The sequence below is a fragment of the Brachypodium distachyon genome, chromosome 1 (assembly GCF_000005505.3).
Source record: "Brachypodium distachyon strain Bd21 chromosome 1, Brachypodium_distachyon_v3.0, whole genome shotgun sequence".
NCBI lineage: Eukaryota > Viridiplantae > Streptophyta > Magnoliopsida > Poales > Poaceae > Brachypodium > Brachypodium distachyon.
Genome location: NC_016131.3, coordinates 55773471 through 55780013, shown reverse-complemented (window position 1 = coordinate 55780013; position 6543 = coordinate 55773471).

Below are 6543 nucleotides of genomic sequence, written 5' to 3'. Positions count from 1 at the left end.
TAAACTAGATGCAAAAGGAATACAAAATATAGACGGGCTCCCCCTAGGTGTATGCACCAAATAATTTTGCTTGATATGCAAAGTGCACATATACCCTAGGATCAACACTCCCCCTAGATTTTGTAAACCAATACCTCAATTACAAAGGATTAAAGATACAACTATAAGTTCTTTCAAGAGTAAGAGGATTCATTCATTCAAAGATTAGAGCAATACCTCACAAGGCATATCAACATTGAATGAAACCTACAACGACTTATCCAACAAGATATCGAGCAATGCTTCCAAGAAGAATAATGGGTTAGATAAGTCAAAACAATTGAAATTATACCTTTTGCAATGAGATCACGTGATGGAGCATAAGCTACAAGGGCACAAACACAAACTTCTCCACACATGATTAGTAAGACAAGATGTATATCAAAATAAGCAAACTACCATAGCAAGTCAAGGTGCAAATAGGCATGAAGCACAAATCCATAAGACTAGCTATTACATCACTTCACTCCAAATAGTTATCAAGTCTTACTCAAACCACGATAAAGTAGCTCACAACATAGTTCCACACACATAAACTAATTAAGTTCACAAGCGCATAAGACCAAAGACAACAATAAAGAAACAAGCTTGTGACTTCAAACACTTCCCATGCAAATCCAATGCTCCTAAGACTCTCCCTCTCACTACACTCTCCCCCTCTGGCATCAAGACACCAAAAAGGGAGGAACGTCCCAAGAGAGAAAACCAAACAAATCACTCGGAGTCTTCTTCTTCCTCTTCTTCTTGTTCTATTTCTTCTTCTTCTTCAGATGCTTCATCATCCTCATCACCACTAGCAGCAGGTAACTCATCTTCGACTGGAGAAGAAATGTGGCCATCATCTCGTTCCCAATTTCCATGGGATGACTTCCATGCCACAAATTCCTCATCCTTTGACACGGAGGAGACATCCTCAGCTCCAAGGGTCTTCAAGATGGCATTTTGCTTGCAAAAAATGCGGTGATTGTCCTTGTAGTTCCTGTACACCTTCGGCTCCATGGATTTCTGCATACAAAAGACTTTGCGAATCATAGCAATCCATCCTTCCTTCTTGCGTGGGCGAGAGGTGCTAGAGGAGAGAGCATAATCAGAATCCATGGGGTCTTCCTCGTCATCATCGGTGTCAACTGTGTCGCCAAACCGCGGTGCAAGGTGCTTCTTCTTCTTCAACTTCTTGATGTGGTGAGGCTCATAAGTCATATCGGCGAGCTTGTGAGCCTTGGCTAGGATTAGCTTCATGATGAATGGGGCATATGGAGGCACTCTCCTAGAGACAATTTCAAAGTTCAACTCATGCCAAATGTAATCCATCACATCCAAAGGTTCTTCACCATGCCTTCTCAAATGGGTTTGGAGTATGAGATCCACCCCATATCCATGAATCTCATCGGAATTCCCTATCTTGCAAGCAATGGTCTCTCGGTAAATGCGTTGCAAATGTCATAGGTAGGCTTCAAGTACTTGGTTGCCCCTAGAATGGCCCTTCCCACAAGATAAAGAGGCTTCAAAACCTTCTTGTCAGACGGTTTGGGAACATCATGAATGCGAAAGCCTGACGGGGTGCAATGTCCAGCATCGGGATTACCAAGGATAGCAGCAAACTGAGCCGATGTGGCACTAACTTGGCAATTAAGAGTCATCCATGTCATCCTTCTCACATTGTCTTCATCATTGTCCTCTAGGTGCACCGTGGCATAGAATTGAGCCATGAGATACTCATTGAACTGTTGATTCACTTGCATGATGGGAAGAAGCTTCAAAGTGTTGCAAATGGCAAGTGCATCTCCAAAATAATACATGTCCTCTTCCATACCCTTCACATTGATGGTGCATTGAGGCACAAACTTGTTGACCGAAGTCATGTAAACTTCCTCAAAGAGACGAATCTGAAATTTGTTGTGGAAGTTGTCATCTTGAATGTTTTCTTCTTGAGGAATGGTGTAAGGATTCCTACGCCTCTCATCTGTAAACACTTGTTGAGGCCATTTCTTGATAGGCATAGGCTTTCCTTGCTTTCCTTGACGGGCGGCTGCCTTTGACCTCGGCACTTTGGGCATTGTGTGTTCCCGCTCAGCATGGATGATCTCCGCCTTGCGCTTATTGGAAAGCCTTGGAGGCGGTGAAGGAACCTTGGCCTTGCCTTTTCCCTTCTTGCTAGAACTAGCTCCTCCTGTGACCAGAATATAGATACGATGGACAAGAGATAAGTGCTCAGGAAAGTGGAAACTTAGAAATCAATCACATAGATGCAAAGTTGTTCAGACAGATTAACCTAGGTCCGGAAGTTCTGGTAAAGAGTGGAAGTTCCGCATGGCTGGAAGTTCCCGCCTCGGGCGGAAGTTCCGATGGTTACTCCGCAGGGGCAAGAAACCCTAACTTCCGAATCTCAACCAATCCACCCAAACAACAACGAATATATGCAACGTATGCCTAACATCCCACCTAGGCAAGTGAATCCTCGACAAATTTTGGACTAAATCTCACCAAATCACTTAAGGGCTTGAAACAAACCCTAGAGAGAGAAGGGAAGACTAGCACCTGATCTGCCCATGGAGGAGAGCAAGGGGAACACGATCCTCGGAGAAGATTTGGAGGAGGCCGGAGGTTCCGGCGGATCCAAGCGGAGCTTGGTGGAGAACTCACCGGGAATAGTGGAGAGCAAGAAAGAGGGGGTCGGGGCCAAGTGGGGAAGAAGATCCCCAACTCAGGTCGGCCCCTCTAACTTAACGGTTCGCTCCAGGGCCGGAAGTTCCGCCGAAGGCCGGAACTTCCGGGCACCCGAAACATCCGCCCACCTTCCGACCCAACCTCCGCAAAACACACCATGATACCAGTAGCATCATGGAGGTGCTACGAAGGTAGGCCGGAAGTTCTGGCTAACCGGAGGTGGGCCGGAAGTTCCACCGTTCCCAGAAAAACTCCAATGTGTCAAAGGATAGGAAATTTTGAGCATAGAATGAAATTGATGTAGATAACATTGGCCTGGGATGGATCAATACACAAAGGGTGATACATATTGATATATACACTCACTCTTGCAAGATGCAAATTGAAATACCAAGATATGATTGCTTTCCAATAATAAGCATATACTGTCATAATTGACCATATAAAAGGATTTGCAAGGAATTAGAAGAAACCAGCCTCACAAGAGTGAGGGTGTAACATCCCAAAATTTCAAACTTTTACATATGCATTGCATCCATGAGCATCATGCCACAATTGCATTTTTGAATTCAAATTTGAATCTCAAAAGGCTTTAAAAGATTTTTATTTCAATTTAAACCCTAGGGTTTACACCCATTTGAGCCTTGGATCTTCAAACCAATAGGGTTTAACTATAAATGGGGTCTATTGCATATATGAGCTATCCCATAATCTTTAAAGTTTTATTTAGAGTTGAAAAAGTATTTTATTTAAATAGTTATATAGCCCTAAAGGCATTTATAGGGAAAATATATTTTATTTTCAGGGGAAATTACTCCCAAAAGTTGTATCATGATAAAACAAGATTTTACAAATTTTCTGGAATTTATTTGGACCAATTTCGAGTTCAAAATCAAAAGATATCAAAGAATTGAGAAAAGGAGAAAAAGAAAAGGCTAAAAGAAAAAAAAAGGGAGAAAACCGGACCGGCCCGACCTAATGGGCCGAACCGGCCCAGTTCCGCGCGCCCGGACCGGACCGAGCCGGCCCAGCACCATGCGCGCTTGCGCCGAGCCACTGACGCGTGCGACCCACGCGTCAGGGTCTTCTTCCCCGTTAGGAAAGCCGGCCACCGAATCCGCGCCGGACACCGCGCCGCCGCAATCTCCGTCCCCGTTGATTCCGACCTTCCCAGAGCAGCCCGAGCGCGTCCCTATAAAGCCTGAGCTCTCCTCTCTTCTACCCCTCTACTCGCCCCCGCTCGCACGCGCCCACGCTGCCGGATTTCGCCACCGAAGAGCTCCACCGCCGCCGCCGTTCTCGCGCCGCGCCCGACCTCGCCGGTGAACCATTCCGCCCGCAACTTCAAATTTCTGGAGCGTCTTCTCCGTGTGCTTCTTTTGACGCGCCCCGTTTCTTTTTTCGTGCACCGTAGCGCCGCCCCCATCATCGCCGAAGCTCGCCGGCGTCCGCCACCCGCGCCGCCGCGCTCGTCTCCGTCCTAGGCGAGGCATCCGCCGTCCCCGAGAGCCGCCGACCGCGTCCCCAACCCCGCCAGACCAAACCGCACCCGACGCGCACCTCCCCGTCGCGTCCCCGTCGCCGGAATCGCCCGCCGCCGCTCCTCGCTGCTCGCCGGAGCTCCTCACCAAAACCCTAGCGCCGGTGAGCCTCCATCTTCGATCCCGACCGTCCATCCCTAATCAACGGCTAAGATTAGATCCCGGTTAATTCACTTAAACAAAACGGTATCGACCAATCAGGAGATGACACGTGGCGCTTTAAATAAAAATGAAAAATTTAATTTTAATTCCCCGGTTTAATGAAATGGCACTTTTGCAGAAAAGCCCCTGTAACTTCAAATGATCATATCTTTTAATCTGTTTGGCCAAATTTAATTATCCACACCTTTTTGGAATCCTAGGAAATTTAGAATCTTTTGGCACTGTCCAATTTCAAATTTGAATATTTGAATCACAATCAATTTACAGAATAGAGTTTAATGCCATTTAAATCATAACTAATTATTTAGAAATCCTTTTTAAATGAAACCAGTGCCCAAAAATTTGTTTTGTTGTCCTCCATCCAATGGAACAGAGAAATAAATATTTTGAATTAATTTATTTGGCTGATGTCAATAAAACCTCATTTTAGGGTTTAAACCCTAGCCTTTGCAATTTGTTTAAAACCCTAATTACATGTGCTTAATTATCAATGCCTTGGACCAGTAGATCACCCGAATAAAATCAACCCACTCATGTCACATGTTTTGCATTGCATCATGGCATACATCTTCTTTTGTTTGTATTGTGTGTTTATGTATGCATTGTTTGTGTTTGATTAGTTTTCTCGGAGAGCGAACTGTGTGATTGCAAAGAGTGTTTGAATATCAACTACTATCAAGGCAAGTTCACTTTGACCATCATCCCATTATTTTATAATGCACTAGATTTTATTAGTTGCATTGTTAGGATTATTATTGTATCTATGCTAGTTATGATTCTCCTAGTAGTATAGGATACCTTTGCCATGATCTTACCACCAATTGCCATCGTAGTAGTAAAATGCTATGCTATGATAACATACGAGGGTGGTATTATTACAATGTGATACTATTGAATTACAGTATGGTTTTTCCTAGAGTATGGCAAAACAAGTAATTCAATGAACCGTCCTGGGTGGGCTGCTTTGAGGAAGTGGAGATGTATGCGACGTCAGGTCCATTTCTATGCGTCCATTTCTATGAGTCGTCTCGCCATTTCTATGGGAGCGCCTGCGTTGCAACCGAGGAATGCCACCCGGGGTAACCAGAGACTGGACTAGTTTCCTGCTTAGTAGCTTCCAGTACAACCACATGGTGTTATGGGCTCTGCCAGGATGGATGTAAGAAATATGAACCCGGATCCGAGGTGACATCGGTATCTAGCAATGTAGGTGGGGGCGCGTCCCTCAGGTGGTCTGGGGGATTATGTTCTGAAAATTTCTGTAGTCGATGCCGTTGCTACTCTACCTTGAGGACAACAAGGGATTAACACGTCAATTTCTTGTGGGTAAAGTGTACCACCTCTAGAGAGTGTCAAACTAAGTACTTAGCCGTGTCCCCGGTTATGGACAATTCTGAGCAACTAGATATTTGGGCTATAAGGAAGGTCTCACTCATTCCAATTTCATAATAAAACGAATGGATTGAACTGGATAGGAGCATTGATGTTTCTATTCAATGTGCCTAGGTTAATAGGAGCATGGGTGTTTCTACCCCGTGTCCAATAGAATTTAAAACTATATGCTTAAAAATGATAGGATTGAACAGTGATGCTTTTATGCAAATAGCCAAACCCCTCCTAACCAAATTATGCATGTACTTGGTAGGTCCTTTATAACTCTGGTGAATTTGCCAATACATTCAAATGTATTGACCACGTAGTGGCTGCAGTTAGCAATGCAGGTGGATCCGACGATGAGTGAGGTTCGTCGTTATATTGTGGGTCATGTGCTTACATTCCAACATGCTCTCACCTTGGAGTAGTTGTGGCCCTTATGTTCTACCCTTTTCTGCTGCAGTAGTTTGAAACATTGTTTTATGATGTTGAAACAGTCTTTGTTTTATGCTGACCCAAGAGGTCATGCGAGGTTGTAAGTACTATTTAAATCCTAGATGATGCGATCTAATAAAGTACTTTTGACCTTTGTTTCTGTATATTTCATCATGAAACTGTGTGTGCTCGTGAGTCGATCCAGGGACTAGCACAGTAAGCACAGAGATCGAACCCTGTAAGGGGGAGGATCGCTTCAGAGGGCGGTGGCCTAGGCCACCATATTTGAGTATGTATGAACTTGACACCGCAAATATAGATTCTT